Source organism: Pyxicephalus adspersus, chromosome 5, assembly GCF_032062135.1.
Source record: "Pyxicephalus adspersus chromosome 5, UCB_Pads_2.0, whole genome shotgun sequence".
NCBI classification, from domain to species: domain Eukaryota; kingdom Metazoa; phylum Chordata; class Amphibia; order Anura; family Pyxicephalidae; genus Pyxicephalus; species Pyxicephalus adspersus.
In genome coordinates this window covers 121,664,944-121,681,464 of record NC_092862.1, presented here as the reverse complement: position 1 = coordinate 121,681,464, position 16,521 = coordinate 121,664,944, and positions in this window count along the sequence as shown.

Sequence of the window (16,521 nt, the reverse complement as noted above, 5' to 3'; positions counted from 1 at the left end):
AATATTGCCCAATGAGCAGATTGAGGATAAAAAATTGACACTCGAAGCTGAAAGCCATACCAAGAAATTGACCACTGCCTGCTTGTACCAAATTATGTATTCTCTGTACAATGAACATTGTGCATATATTCCACCTATGTATTTAGTTGTATACATGGAAGTTAATTTTAATCAGATTACCTCTCAGAGGACCAGTGAACATTTAACGGCAGTTGGACCCAAAAAAAGTTATTTCCGAAGAGCAATAAGAATCAGTGGAAGACTGAAGGTTGTAAAGTGCTCACAGACATATAACTATTTCAGGAACTTGTAACTGGATAATTCAAAGAGCATACCTAATTTTTTAAAATTTATCTTAAAATATATCCTTGCTGCTTTTAATCTGATTGCTCCTTTGAGTCTTTTTCTGATCCCCTATGTGTTTATTACAGAAAAGTACATTTTAGGGCATTTTAAAACTTTTTTTTTTTTAGCTACATAGAACAAAATGGTGGTGAAAGTGTTACCACTGTCTAAATACATAAAGTGACATTTGTCAAGATAAAATTTCTTCCACCTTTTTGTCATTCTTTGTGCAGGAGTCAGTTTCCAGCCAAATATTAACAATTCTATACAATTGTGCATAGTCAGCAAAAATAAAAACCTTAGGCCAATAATTTTGTCAGTTAAAGGAACGAAAAAAGCTTTGTCCAGTATCATGGCTCTACAGGATTAATACAACAAAGCATAATGGTGAGATTAATAACAGAGATAAATTGGGATGATTGAATTGGGCAAGGTGCTGATTCATCACTTTCTGATTCTCCTGGGAATACTGAGAACCAAGCAGTTAAGGAATTTATTCATTTCCTATTTTTTTGGCATTCAGAGAAAGAAAAAGAATCTGCAGACTCATCAGTTGGCATAGTTAATCGTAATAATTTATCATTAAAAATAAAAATACAATTAGGATCATATAATTATATAGATCAAGATCCAATATTTCAGAGGTCTAACTTTACAATCCAACCAGATACTCTAAATTCACATTTCTATTGGCCAACTGCATCAACGAGCAGGAATCTGGAAGACAGGATGTGGAAGAAAGCTTTGAAATTGGCAGCAGGGTTTGCATTTGGTCAGAATAGGAGGACTGAATGTCACTGTTGGCACTGTAAACGTAGCAAATATCAATTATTCAATTTATATATAAAATTTCAATGTATTTAAAGTTTACCCAAGGAGTGTTGATGTGGGCTGGAAAATGTGCTAGGGTGCTATTCAAAATAAATAGCACCACACTACTGACTGTGCTAATGTGCAGTACAATACAGGTAGTCCCCGGGTTACATACGGAATAGGGATGTTAGCACTGCAGGTCGTGCCGGCGCCGCTTCTTCTAATTGCAGGCACGGGCGCCGGGTCCTATCTTTCAGGTAGAGTAACCCCACTACCTGTGTTCCATGCCTGAGTTTCCTTCATGCTGAGACTTGCTCTGGTGTTTGAGCTGGCGTGGGTGTGTCTCTCTTAATCTATGAGGTAACACATACACGCCCTCTGTTTTCTACAGCCTATGGCTGGTTTTCTGCAGGTATTTAAAGGCACCTCCTACTACAGGAAGTTGCCTGAGCAATCTCTAGATTTTACTCTGTGTAACTCCCAGTGCAAAGGTGTTTACTCTGTTTGCCTTACTGTGTACCGGACCTTGCTTACGTTTTTGGATTTAGCCTGTTTGCTGCATGACCCTGACCTCAGATTACGTTTTTGGACCTTTGCCTGATTGCGGCCTGACCGTGACCTTGGATCCTTGTTTCTGGACTTCTTGGCCACGCAAGCCCCTCGGTGCTTGCACCGGGTTTCCTGACTCCTGTGGTCAGCTGCCACCGGCCTGGGGGTTGCTCTGGAGTGGCACCTGGCAGCTACCCCGCAGCCCAAGCCTATCCTCACCATCAGAGGCTCTAGTGAAGACCTGGTAGCGGCTTAGTTACGCCCCTCTGGAGCATACCCAGTCAGTGGCACAGTGGGTCCACACCCGCTTGCATAACAAGGGACTGTGGGTTTGTACTTCAATTGAGTTTGTATGTAAGTTGGAACAGGTACATTATTTTAATAAATACAATTAGGACAGATGTTTGTCTCAACATATTTTTAGGCAGCATGGTGTCAGTTACTGTATAAAATCCTTACTGTTAATCACAAACAAAGCAAAAAAAAAAAAAACTTTATGGAGTCTAGACAATAAATAACTTCTGGAGCAAGCTGTGCTTTGATATGCAAAAAGAAACAACTGCAGAGTTTGTCTTGATCATTAAAGAGGTACAAGAGGCTACAAAAAGAGCTCACCCCCAACCTCAGCTATGTTTAGCAAAAGATTTCTGCAAGTCATGCAAACCACCCCACTCCCCCCATAAAGCCTCCGTCTTGCACCCCAACCAGCAGGGAAGCCCCTTTCGTATCTAGGGGTCCTATGTATTTGGGATGTCCTTAACCCGGGGACTACCTGTAAACACATATTGCATATTGCATACACCAGTACCCAGGAACATTTGCCAACTTATGGAAAGGCAATGTTCCACAATGGCTGGATGTTCAAGATTTCTTATATAATCATATTTTGTACAAGTGAGAAAACAATTCAAAACAAGTTGACTCGAAAATCATACAAAGAACTCACACATAGGTTCAAGCCCCTTTTATGGTGGCCATAGTTGACCTTTAAGAGATCTCCTATATTTGCCCTCTAGAAGCTAGAGATTGGCTAGAGAATTGATGTGAACCTACAGTAAAAAAAAAAAACTTACGCTTGCTCTGTTGTCGGTGTCGCCAAGTTTGGGTTTATGGCTACCTTGATTGGCCAGGCCATAATGACTTTAATTCATTCCGAGCACCCAAGGTGTGCAATCAGGTGGACAAGTATGTTTTATTACAGAAGGGACATTTTTTTCTAAGGTTTAGTTCCAAGATGGCTACATTTAGCAAAATAAGTTCTGCCAAAGGTCTTTTGAAACAATTTCTAATGAAATTAGAGACATCCACAAACTACTGGCTTGTTTCTAGTGTAACTTGATTTTGAACTTTACATTTTCACCCTGTTTAAATTTTGAAGAAAACTTCCCCCTGGAGCCTATTTTTGTCTCTTTTATCATCAGACTTTTAGTCAGAAAGTATGAAAAACCAGTAGGGATTTCCTATTTAAATTAAAACTCCTGTATTGTTAAAAAATCCCCTCTAGGTGTACTAGATAAATTTAAAAGATTAGCGCAGATTGTTACCTTTTCTGGCTATACAGATATTGCTGTAACACCTAAAAAGCAAAAAAAAATGTTTGGCTTCAGAAGATTTGTTTCCTATGTTTTTAAAGACACTGACTTATATATTTATAAGCAATTTGCATAGGGATTTTTTAAAAATGAAATTGCTTGTATATTTGTTCTGTGGATATTAAATCAACGTTAGTGAGTGATGTCAGGGGCTGTTTATAAATCATTAAGTTGTGCAATGGGGAAGATAAAATGTTTTTCAGTTAAATGTCAGGGTTGCTGTTGGGTGACTGTAACAAAATAAAAAGTATTACCTTAGAGATAAGTGAAGTAGGTACTACAAAATGTACAACAAAGTGTTAAGTTCGTGTAAATTTATAAGGCTTTTAATGTATTTTTACTTCTACTATTATTGGTTAATAGTGCCAATATAAGGAGTATGTTTATGGGTGAACTAGCACCAAAAGAACAAAGTAAACATCTGTACACATGCTGATGTTTGTCAAAATGTATCTTGAAGTGCATAGGTCTAAGTAGACCAACCAGCTGTCCTCCAATGCTGCTCCATTTATCTTGACAAACTGTGGGCCTGATTTAATAAAGTTCTTAAAGGCTGGAAAGGATACCCTACCTCATCAGTCAGGCTGGGTGATCCAGCAAACCTGGAATGGATGAATGTTTTGAATTCTGGACACAATCCATTCCAGGTTTGCTGGATCACCCAGCCAGCTTCATTAATGAAAGTGTTTCCTCTCCAGTCTGGAGAGCTTTTATAAATCAGGCCTTGTTAGTCATGATATGTTTTTTTTTTGTAATAGGAGAATTTCTTTACTTGGTGGATCCAGAGATTTTCATCTGCAAATATCTGCAATTCTATCCAGTTCGGATTGATTTCTAAGCCTGGGCAAACCAGTTCAGCCATCGGCACAGACCAGTGATTATCATTGAGGGTTCTCTGGTACCCAGAGGTTGCTAAGGATTCTTTGAGCAATAAGCAATCCCAGGTCAGTTTATGTGACACCAAAGAGTGACAATCTTTCCAATGACTAGCAAAGTAAAAGGAATTCTTCTACTGTCCACCCACCAATATACTGTGAGCTGTGGATATAGTAATAATTTTAGGGGCTCCCTAAGACCTGTTCTAATGGTTCCCCCATATTAAAAAGGTTGAGAAACACTGCTATAGATGAAAACAATATTTTGTACATTAATAACGTTTCCCATCTTTTAGATATAAAGAACATTCATCCATCTCTTCTCTTAAATAAAATACGTTCTAATATTATTCCCAAAAGCTGACTTTCCTATTTGTTTTCTTATCATTTTTGCTCAGTGAAAATCATATTTAATGTTTAGTAGTTCTTTAAAAAAGAGTAATATCATGCATTGGATGGGTTGACATATTAAAGTGTGACAGGCTAAACTAATCTCTACAAATATTAGATACTATAATCCTCTTCAATAAGCAAATCTGATCTAAACACAAACAGATTTATTACTTCAAATCCTGACATACATGCTCCACTCAGCTTTATTTACTTGTCACAAACCGAAAAGGAAAATTTGGGTTGGTATAATCAACCAAGAAAATCATAAAAGTAAACAATATCCCCTTATGTAGGGGCCGGAAATCGAAGTTTCAATCACGGCGCATTTATCAACAAATATTTGCAATTTTTCTTTTATGAATTTCAATGAAACTAACCTTGATTTTTAAGAAAAGGAAATGAAACCTTTTAATAACAGGATGAGATAGCAGTGGATTTTTCAATTTGTTTTAATTTTTACAGTTTTTTTCATTTGAGTTTCGCTGTAGGGTGTCAGCAGTTTAATTTGTGATAATGTAAAAAAGGTATAAAAGGTATAAAAGCCCAACTCAAATTTAATCATTAAAATACTTTATATGTGCATCAAAACAAAAGGTGTTCAAAGTCCTACAGTTTGTCATCATAAGAATGAGTAAAAAAATACTGTCTACTGCCAGCAAGCCCTTGCTGTGTGTGGAAGCAGTTGTCTCTCTGCAAAGGTCAGTGAGAGCTTTGCTGATTGCGGAACTTTGATTCTGATGGTAAAAGAGGGGTCGTGCGCAGCCCATTTTTCATGGTTTCCAAATGAAATCCCAACAACTGGACAATGGGCATTTAATGTCTGTGGCCAACTCAGTTGTATGTAAACTTTAAAGCCAAACTCATTAAAATAAAAAAAACGAAACACTTACCCTTACTTCTGCAGAGCCCTTGATCCCTCCAGAGCTGTCCTCGATTTGGTTCAGTGTTGTCCTGGAATCCTTCTTTTGTCCCAGAGTGGAGGAAGCGCTGGTGGCTGCCATTTTCTTCTGTGTTCTTTCTTCTGGGTATATCAGCCAATCTGGCACAGGGCAGATGCGAGATTGAGTGACATTGCCTGCTGTGAATGGGAAAATAGGGTTCCGATCTCACTGCGCATGCGTAGGATCCAAACTTTTTTTTTCAATTGAAGGAAGGATCTAACCTCTGTGCATGCCCATCATCGTACATGTGCTATGATATTGTAAAACTATATACAAACAGTACAAGATTTTTAAAGTTGACTGCTGCTGGTTACTGGGTGTCACCAAGGCATTGTTTAGTGCCTTGGTATTTTTAATCCTTTGGTATCAGTAAATGTTTGTTTTTACCATGACATCCAATAGTAGATCTAAATGCTTTCATTAATACATGATCCTCCTATAAATGTGCTGGTTTTGTACCTCCTGTTATTGGGTAATGAATGACTCCAAATTGTGCTTCTACATTGTCCCCCGGCAATTGTGGCCCTGGTTGATATTACAATTATTTGGGCTGAAACACAATGGGACTGATTTAATAAAGCTCTCCAGGACTGGAGAAGATAGACCATCATGGGGGAACCTGGGTGATCTAGCATCCCTGCAATGGATTGAAAACCCTTTTCCAAATAATAGCAAACAATTTTTAGGAAATCCATTTTATGTTTGTTGGATCACCTAGCTTCTTCTATAAAAGTCTATCCTCACGAGTCTTGGGGAGCTAAAATAAACCAGGCCCAATGTGCAGGCATGGTTCACCATTGTACCAGTGATCTGTGAACCAGTGTAGCACCAAGTCCGAAATGCATATAGACAGGAAGTAATTAAACAAAGTTAGATCAGGTCAGCAGTGCTGAGATACAAGAATGGTTAAAAAAGTGAGAATTATTACTTATGAAAGAAAAGAAATTGTTTATGACAATGTCTTATTTACCTAAATTCAGTGTTTAGATATATGTTTGATCTTTTTTTATGTTATTATACCCATAAAAGAGACAATTTTTCCAGCCCATTCAGTGATGAACCAGACATACCTCATGTATACTTTCTATATATAAAACCTACCTAATATTACAAATTTTTAATTCCAAGATTGATCTTGGAATTATATGATATTGTGTTGGCAATATGTGACAATGTCTTACTGCATATAATAGGAATCTATATATTTTTACTTGGCTTGAGTACTGGTCCATTAATTTAGAATATAAGAAATTATAGAATTCAGTTATTATCAAAGAATTTAATCAAAACTGAAATTAATTTTACATTACATTTTTATAAAAGTCGTAAATATATTCCACAGCACATAACTGAGACACCTTCTGTTTGCCTTAGAATATATAATGCATTTACAATGGGACAGGGCCATTTGAGATTCATAAATCAATATATTTTCATCTGACCACCAGATACTTCCAATGTCATTGATATTTTGGAGAATCCATAGCCAGCCAGTTGACTTGCATCCAAATAGTCAACATGTTGGTTGGTCAATACTTTGGTACAAGTACAACTCCTAAAACTCACTAATATCTAATTGGCAATAAACTATAGTTGGTGGATGATGATTATAGCATGGGTGACTGCGTGTGACTATACATGAGGTCATCATTTAAGCATTTTTAATGCCATAAACGGCTCAGACATTTGACTGGTACACTGACTTGCCAGATCTTACAGATTTTCCAATAAGTACGCCTGGCCAAATCTGACAAACATTTGTCCCGTCAGCTGGACAGTCAGTCTGGGTATCCAGTTCTGCTGGTATATAGCCAGCTTTATGAAGGCCCGCTTGGATGATTCCAAGGTAAGGGTAATTCAAATAAAGAACACCAGAATTCATCAAGCCTGACCTAGTGATCTTGTGTCAGAGCAGTTTTTGTGTCTTACATTATCCTGTAAGCAGTAGAAGCCAACACAAGTAACTGGTTAAAGTAATTGGAATAGAAAGAAACAGAAAAACAATGAAAAAAGATAGATTTAACAACAACGTGAGTCGAGGAAGAAAAAGGAAAAAAGATTTTCTGGGAAGTTAAGGCAAATATTCATGTTCTGCTTTATATAAATAAACATCTATGTACTACAAGTGCAATAATGATAAAAATATAACCTTTATGGTTTATGTAAGTCTTTCAGACTTTCCTAATATTACAACATACAGATGTCATTTTATCTTTTATATACAAACCTAATGTTTCCTTTGAAGACTCTATCACCATAAAAATATTTTACAAAGTGTCAGAGCATATGGTTTCTGTAAAGTGCTTCCACCTCCAGCTATGTTGGGTTTGTGTGCAAAAGTACGTCTTACAATATTAGATTCTTGTATTCTGGTATATAGAATAGGCATTTCAGAAACACTGCTTGACCTTAAAATTTAGATATGACCTGTATGCCCTAAAAAACAATAGCACATTGTGAAAATACACTGAACTCTATAGATTTTTGTAGAGTTTAGCATTGCTAAGGATAAAAAATATATATTTGTGTGCATGTGTTAATTTAATTTTTTTTTTTTATTTAAAAATTGGTTGATCAAAATATTTTATTATTCAGATAATATTTCAATATGATTTAGGATTGTTTTATGCCTGCTTGTAGAATATATCTTTAATAAACTTTTTTTTCCTACTTTTTCTATGTATTTATAGTGATTTTTCTCTTTTCATAATGATAGTCTAACAAATACACACAGAAATGAGAAATAGAGTTTGAAATTAAACCGTTTCCCTCCATAATGTAAAAAAAAGTATTGTTGAATTATATTATCAAGTAAAAATAATATGTTTATTTCATTAAAATGTACTTGTTTATTATTTTAACTTCACAGCTGGATCTTGAAGCACATGATTCTAAGGTAACACGGGTACTGACAAATTACAATCCATCTCTAGATATCTGATTTTAATTTGATTCCCCAAGTCATTTATATCAGATAGCAATATCCAAGCCACTCTTATTAGTTCAATATCATGTGGTGTGAGATAGCCCTTTTAATGAAATCTATTTCATCACATTTTAATGCAAATTGTCCATAATAGTCATCGGTCAAACAGGTTCACATAATTCAAGTTTGGGATTATCATCTGAATTTATTTATAAGAAACATAGCAGGGATGTTAGGATACATATATTGAATAGTAATAGTTGCACAAGGTGAATTTCTTTTTTTTTTTCTTTTTGTTTTTTATGCTTTTTAACAAGACTTTGTTTTGACAAACTGACAAGATATTGATCATGAGATGAGAGTCACCACTGATGAGGTCATGTGTGAGGGTTTTGTGGATGGAGGAGTCTTTTTTGGCTACAACCACTCATTGTGGAAAAGTGAGCTGCAGCCCCCTCTATCAGCAGGAGAACTCATTAAAATTGTACACAAATAAGTAAAGGTGGTTACTTTATTTGTCTAATTTACTGGATGTGTTGTTTAAACTTATAGCATCACAAAAAAGAGAGAATTAAAGAGTTAAATTCCAAATGTATTTACTGTTTACTTTTGCATATTGCCTATCTTTATTTTACCTTTTTACTTTTACTGTTAAACTATAATGTATACATTTTACATGAAATATTTCTGTGTTACATTTATGTTTTTATAATATAAGACTAATGTTAGCAAACCAAATTACAAAATACACTCTTTCTAATCATTATAGAAACATGCAATTTAAAAATATAGGATCAAAATAATAATTTTAAAAAATATAATAATAAAACATAAAAAATGAGAGGAGGCTAAACTACCAACCATTTAGGAACAATTCATATAATACAGTGACAGGAGACACTTTTAATATATAGGGAATAGACACAATTTTTCGCACTCAGTTATGTCGGCACATTCAAAAATTAAAAACCATATATTTTATATAATTCACCTTCATTATATTATATAATAATAATTGTAATCAAAATTTTATATTTGTGCACATAGTACTGCACATAAATATTATTTTAAAAACCTAATATGTATTTTGTTCCTAAATAAATTGAGAACAACCACACTATCAAAATAAGCAGCTCCAATGCATGCATCTAATAATAATAAATGCTACTTTGAATTTACCAGCAATCAACAAACAATATGAATGTAGAGCCTAGTCTTAAACAATGGAGCGTTCTGTCCTACAGCTGCATGTCAGCTAACCAATTCAAGAGAATATATCCTTACATGACCTCTACGTCATCTATATAACATCTCCTACAGCACCAGTGAATCGAAAAGACACATATCTGAACGGGACATTGTAATTCATTAATGCACTCCATCACACACTTTTTAATGTCAAAATTCATCAAATATTTTAAAAAACATTGCTTCCTATTACAACAGGCAAGTTTACCCATTTATTTTAGCAACGCTTATCTTTTTTGTTGAAATAATAACAGAAGTATATTTAACAAAATAATGTATTACATTTTTAATACTTTTTGGTGCATGTTGTTAATGTTGTTTTTCAAATTTGTGTTAACTATCTTACTGATAATAATAATATAAGGTATATATATATATTTATATATATCTATATATATATATTATATATATATATATAACTAATAGCATGATACGAGTAGCAAAAAAACAAAACATATATAAATATTTTATACAATTGATTTCTTTTAATCAATATTACATAGTTCAAATTTAAAATGTATGTATACAAAACTATAGGCATGCAAATATATTGCAAAAACAAAAAGTATAAATTATATATATATAGATATATATTTAGATTTATATCTGTATAAAATATATTCAATGCACAGAGGTGCAGGAGCTCTGTAAAATTCAATATTTACTAGAAATTAAAATGCAGAAAAATGCTCTTGTTTTATTTATTTATTACATTTAGTGTAAACCCCATCCATTTTACATTGTGCACATATTGGCTGAATTTAATCCCCAATGGCACCAGCCTGTCCTATTTCTGGCCCTCCTGCAGGATTAAGCAGTGAAGTATTTAGGGCGACTGGCGAATGTCAGCCCGGGTGAGGTCTCAGGGACTCAGGCTGGCTGTACACCATAATGATCTCATGTAAATGTTCCTGACTCAGTGATTTTTGCTGACCCGCAAAGTATTGCAGCTCTTGTTAGAAGGAGAGTCCTGCTCTGTGCCTGAACCACTCAGGAACACAAACCAAGGGTGCCAAGACTGCTAGAAAATGAAGGGGAATTTTTCATCAAGAACATTAGCTTTAAATGACAATGTGCCCTATACATCTATCAATGAAGATCATGGATCATGAAGAGCAAGGCCATAACACTTGAATTCAGTTCAAATTGCCAATCAGGAGTATAAATAAAAAAATATAAAATATAGAAATAAAACCCATATATATATATATATAAATATATATATATACACGATTGGGTGCTGAAAGCCAAGCCATTAGTTTGCTGAGATGGCACACCCAGGACTTCATTAGTAAAGTACTGATATCACCCAGGACCTACAGCTCTCACAGGTTCAATCAAAATATACAATGTAATATTAAAGTGTCCTGATGCAACAAGTAGTACAAGATGCTCATTGCAAAGTGTCTGCGCTCCACTTACTTATTGGCTTAGTGTCCTTGCCACTGACCTGGACGTTTTCCCACAGACCCAGAAGAGGTCCCTTGGTGGTCGGCTCCGTCCCCCTTCCCCTCCCCAGCTCTCCTCATTAGAAGATTGCTTTCAGCCTCATGACTTTTTTTTGCTGCTATCTGCTGCTGAACTGTAAAGGTCGCAGGAAGACCTCTCATACTTATCAGCCTTGCACGGGTCAGTAACTGGAAGCTGGGCTGCCCTGGCTATACCTCAGGCAAGAGGGGCTTGGAATCAAACACAGCTAACTCCATTACAACATTTAAGGATTTACAGGCAAGGATTTGCAAAAGAACATGCAAACTGGTAACTTGGAATTAAAAAAAAAAAAGAGACACAAAAAGCACCCATAGAAAGCAGCCAGGCCTGTTCAGCATGAGTGATTGGCCAGAGCGGGGCTGCTGGTGCCCTGGGAATCTCATGTAGCAATCACAGGGGCACAATGTGTGGTGTGCAGTGCTGTTAATTAAGGCAAATGTCCTGCCCTCATTATAATTTAGTAGATTTGCAGTTTTCCAGTATGGTAATTCACACTACTTATATACAACAGGTTTTGCAATCCAAGTCTGCTAGGCAAGGATGGAACTACAAGTCCCAGCATGCCTGCAGAGAATCCTGGGACCGGTAGCCACATTGGGACTTAATTATCAAAACTTATACACAACTTTTTTGTGTAAACAGGATGGAAATCTAAGAAAGGAGTTAAATGAACTTTGGTAGGGTCACCATTCCACTTCCCTTCCTTCTTTATTAAAAGGCCAGTTAGACCATATAGAAATAATCATTCCATATATCCTATAATATTTTATTATTGGATGGCGAATAGTGGGAGAACCCAATATATTTCCAGTATAGTTATAATCATCAGCATGGAATTTATTATATGCTCTGCAGCAAAATATAACCACTGGAGTCTAAGTAAGGTATAAAATCAGGGGCTTGGCTGATCAGTTTTAGGTGAGTTGAAGTCTTCATTATAAATCTGACCAACACAACTATTGAAGGGGAAGCTGAATATAAAATAAAGCAGCTTTATGCTACCTTTACTATTTATTGTTGAAATCCAAGGGCCAGCATGGCAATACATTTAGTATGTTCTCCCAAACTGCTTGAAGGTTTATTCTTAAACCTGATTTGGATCTCAAACTATCTTGAAGGTTGCAGTGTAAATGCTGAATCTGCCTGCTTTTTACCCTGTTGATTGTGTTGTTGAGCTTATTACATTGTTAGGTGTAGTTGCTGATGTTCTGTATCTGAGCCTAAAACAAGAAAGGCCCATATTCTGTGTTCAGAGACAACTTTACACCAAGTCTACTTATAGGTTGCACATTAATATTATTATCATTAAACAGGATTTACATAGCGCCAACCTATTACGCAGCCCTGTACATTAAATAGGGGCTGCAAATGACAGATACAGACAGTGATACAGGAGGAGAGGACCCTGCCCCGAAGAGCTTACAATCTAGTAGGTGGGGGGATTTACACACAATAGGAGGGGGATAGCACATCACAGAATCATGTAGAGAGAGGCTGAAATCCCACCCTTAAGAATTGTAAAGAAAATGTTACATCTGGTTGTAAGGGAATGTGTATCATGATAACTGTGCCCATGCAACATTTCCTGCACTGCATTAGCAGCTCACTTGGTCCATATCTTAGAGTGCTGCTAGACCAAGATGAGATCTGAGATCCTTCATATACATCTGACTATCTATGACTTTTGCTTTTCATTAATGGTGATACAATTGCTTTTCTTTCTATGAAATAAAGAGAAATGAATAGGCCCTGTGCACAACAGGCATAAAAATAATATTTTTTTCCACCTGAATTTAAAAACGTCACACATAGCGCTTTATGAGCTTATAATGTTTATACATATGTTTTACATGTTAATTCTCGTTGTGTGTGTTAACCCAATAATAGCCTGCTCTGCTCAGATACATTGCAATGGGCCCAATTGCAGAACGTACCTTTGTTATCACCCTTCCATGCAGCTACCTGCAACATTCCGGCCCTATAGGCACCCAAGTCAATGAATTTGCTTCTCACAAACCAACTCTAATTGTCTGAAAATAAATAATAAATTCTTCGAATAGGGACACACGTAGGAAGCCGCCAACATCCAACTTTTGCTGCCAATCACTTCACTTCAAGGCTCTATGGTGCCATATACACTAATCTTAATTAGACCAATTACATGAGTAAAATAGATGAAGTTAAAGACTCCGTAACTAATAGGTTTGTAGCTTAAAGGCAACTTTTCAGTGGCTGAAGAGCCGTAGTAAAGGGTGGCACAGACAGAAGATGGCATTGACAGCCAAGCTCCCCATGACCAGAGCCAGCCCAGGCCCCATCCTATTGCTGGCATACAACTGACCTTTAATTAAAACAGACAAGGGTATTTAAACTAGACTGAGTTCAGCTTGCACCCCCCTTATCCTCCCCTCCCTTCCTTTCCCTTTTCTCTTTGCTCTTTTTTTGATGCCTTTAGTGTTTCAGAAGGTGGAAGTTGGCTTTGTGTGGCATAGGTCAGACATAGGCACTGTGCTGCAGAAGGCTTTAACGCTGGCTGAGCACACAGAAAGGCTCTACTGGAGAGCTCAAGGCCTTTGACAATCACCATTGTTTCGAAAGGGAACAGAAGCTGCATTTGCCTGAAAATACCAAGTTCACTATCCGAAAAGCGACCTGTATAATAAAAGAGGGAGAGAGAGAGAGAGGAATCCATCTCATCATTTAACAATAAAAATTTTTGCTTAAAAACGAATCTGTCTTCTACACTAGTGGTCTGTCATTCCGTGTCACCAGCTGTAGCCAAACTGCTGCAGGTCTGAGGTCACCAAGCTGTGCACTGATTAAACACATAGAAATGCCAACATTGAAGTGTATCTGAACCCAGGAACAAAAAATGTAATATATTGTCAGTTCGGGCTGCTAAATTAGATTTTTGGCTTCCTGTTTTAGGGTGACAATGCTTACTTACCATAGTTTATAGGGAAATGTTGTCACCTTTGTATAAAAGGGGGTTCATTTATCAAGCTGGTAATCAGCAAGATCACCAGCAGGCACTATTGGCATGACCCTATTCATAGAAGTGGGGTTCAGCTGACATGGTTATCAGTATTATAAATGATCTCCAGTTTGTGAATGAATTAGTGATCACTATTGTTAACTGTTGGTTTTACTACTATTGACACATTTATAAGCTGATAATCAGCATGATAGCCTTTCTCTTTCATAGTGGTGAATGCTATAGACCATAATAGGGATTATTGTTGCCTGTTGCAAACACCCTGATCACTACTTTGCCACTTTTTGAAAGTAGCCTACACAGTTGCAATGAATGGATGGAATCCACCATATATAAATACCGCATTTAGTTACGTCATTCAAAGAAATCTGGCTTCTGTTCACCTATGTTGGGTAGTTACAGTAAAAATAAAAACCTTGAATGCCATAAAAATAAAAATCGCCCTATTATAAACATGGCATTATTAGAATGAAATAAGTGATAAGTGATCTTTATGATACTCTTCATGATAGTGCCACAAAGTGTAAAAGGCTCCCCCCCACCAAGCCTATACAATCAAGTTTAAATTTCCTAATATAATAAAAGCCTACCAACTTCTCTGATCATATTATATCAAATCAGACCATTACTCTCCATATATGCTGACAGATCTAAAGCAGATTGTACTGTAACATTTGTGGGAAACTTTATAACCAGCAAATTGGTGGGACTTCTATAGCTTCAGGGATCTAATAATATGTAAACCATAAATTGAACTGTACAAAAAAGAGTAAATTTATTGGTGAAATTCTACATAATAAACAGTAAAAAGGTATTTGCACAAATACTACACAAATATGCACAACCTTTGATAGACAGGTTTATAAAAGGGTAATACAATATTACATACGAATACATAATACAATAATACATACAAATATTTCTCTGTCCTTTAAAAGTATTGACCCAACATGTTTTGCGACCAATATGGCTTCTTCAGGGGTTGTTGATACATATAAGGACAGAGATAACACTATATCATAAAAAAACAATGTCCATATGTTACATTATTGTTTCAAAGACAATCAAAGTCACTTACATCTTCCAATGAATGTGGACAACCCAAAATGATGTTAATGTGCCAATTGTTTTACACCTCCAAAAGCTGCTAGACAAATGGTAGCAAGCATAAAGGGGAAGGCAAGGCAAGTAGCCTTGTCAATAGGACAAAAAATCAGCATTGTCTATTTACCAAAAAGAGTCATATGGTTTATAAATATATTATATTTTATTAAAGCTCTCCAAGGCTGGAGAAGATACACTTTCATCAGTGAAGCTAAGTGATCCGGAAATCCTGGAACAGATCTGGTTCAGGATTGAAAACATTTGTTGATAAATGGCAAATTACTTTTAAGAAATCCATCCAGGTGTGCTAGATCACCTAGGTTAACCACATAAAGTGTATCCTCTCCAACCTTGGCGAGCTTTAATAAATCAGGCCCTATATCTGAGACAGTATAATGAAACATAGGGGAAGATTTTAGGCAGAACTGGGAACAAAGTAGGAAGGAAGTTATCAGCTAACAGATTTTCAAGCAGGATCAACAGGTAATTTTTTGGACTTAATAATCAGATATAATACGTATATCTGATCTTAAGGTAACAGTACATTTCACTGACAAAAAAATGTCACTCCTTGTTAGAAGCTCATTGTTAGAATTTACATAAAATTTAACTTTTTGTAGTATGATTATGTTTTCAGTTTGAACATTGAGGTCCATTTTCAAAGAAAAAAAGGCTGTTCATCTAGCAGCCTACCCAAATATGTTCTCCCAGGTTGTACATACAATGGATGATCAATATGTGGATGGAATCACTCCCAGCAGCCTGCAATATATATGGATAAGTCAACTGATCATTTCCATTCATTTTCACCTCAATTTATATTCCAAATGTTATTAGTTTGAATTTTAATGTGACGGTTTGTTTGCCATTCTACTTGTGAATATAATCATTTGATTGATATGTTTTTTTTTCTGATTGCTCATATCTAGATAAATGTATCTACAGATAGTATTATTTAGAATACAGATAGATATAGACTGACTGAAAAGAGAAAGAAATAATCATATCTAGATAAATTTATTTACTAGAGTTATCATCTGGAATTGTTTGGAGAAGAAAGAAAGAAAGAAAGAAAGAAAGAAAGAAAGAAAGAAAGAAAGAAAGAAAGAAAGAAAGGAAGGAAGGAAGAAAGAAAGAAAGAAAGAAAGAAAGAAAGAAAGAAAGGAAGGAAGGAAGGAAGAAAGAAAAGAAAGAAAGGAAGGAAGAAAGAAAGAAAGAAAGAAAGAAAGAAAGAAAGAAAGAAAGAAAG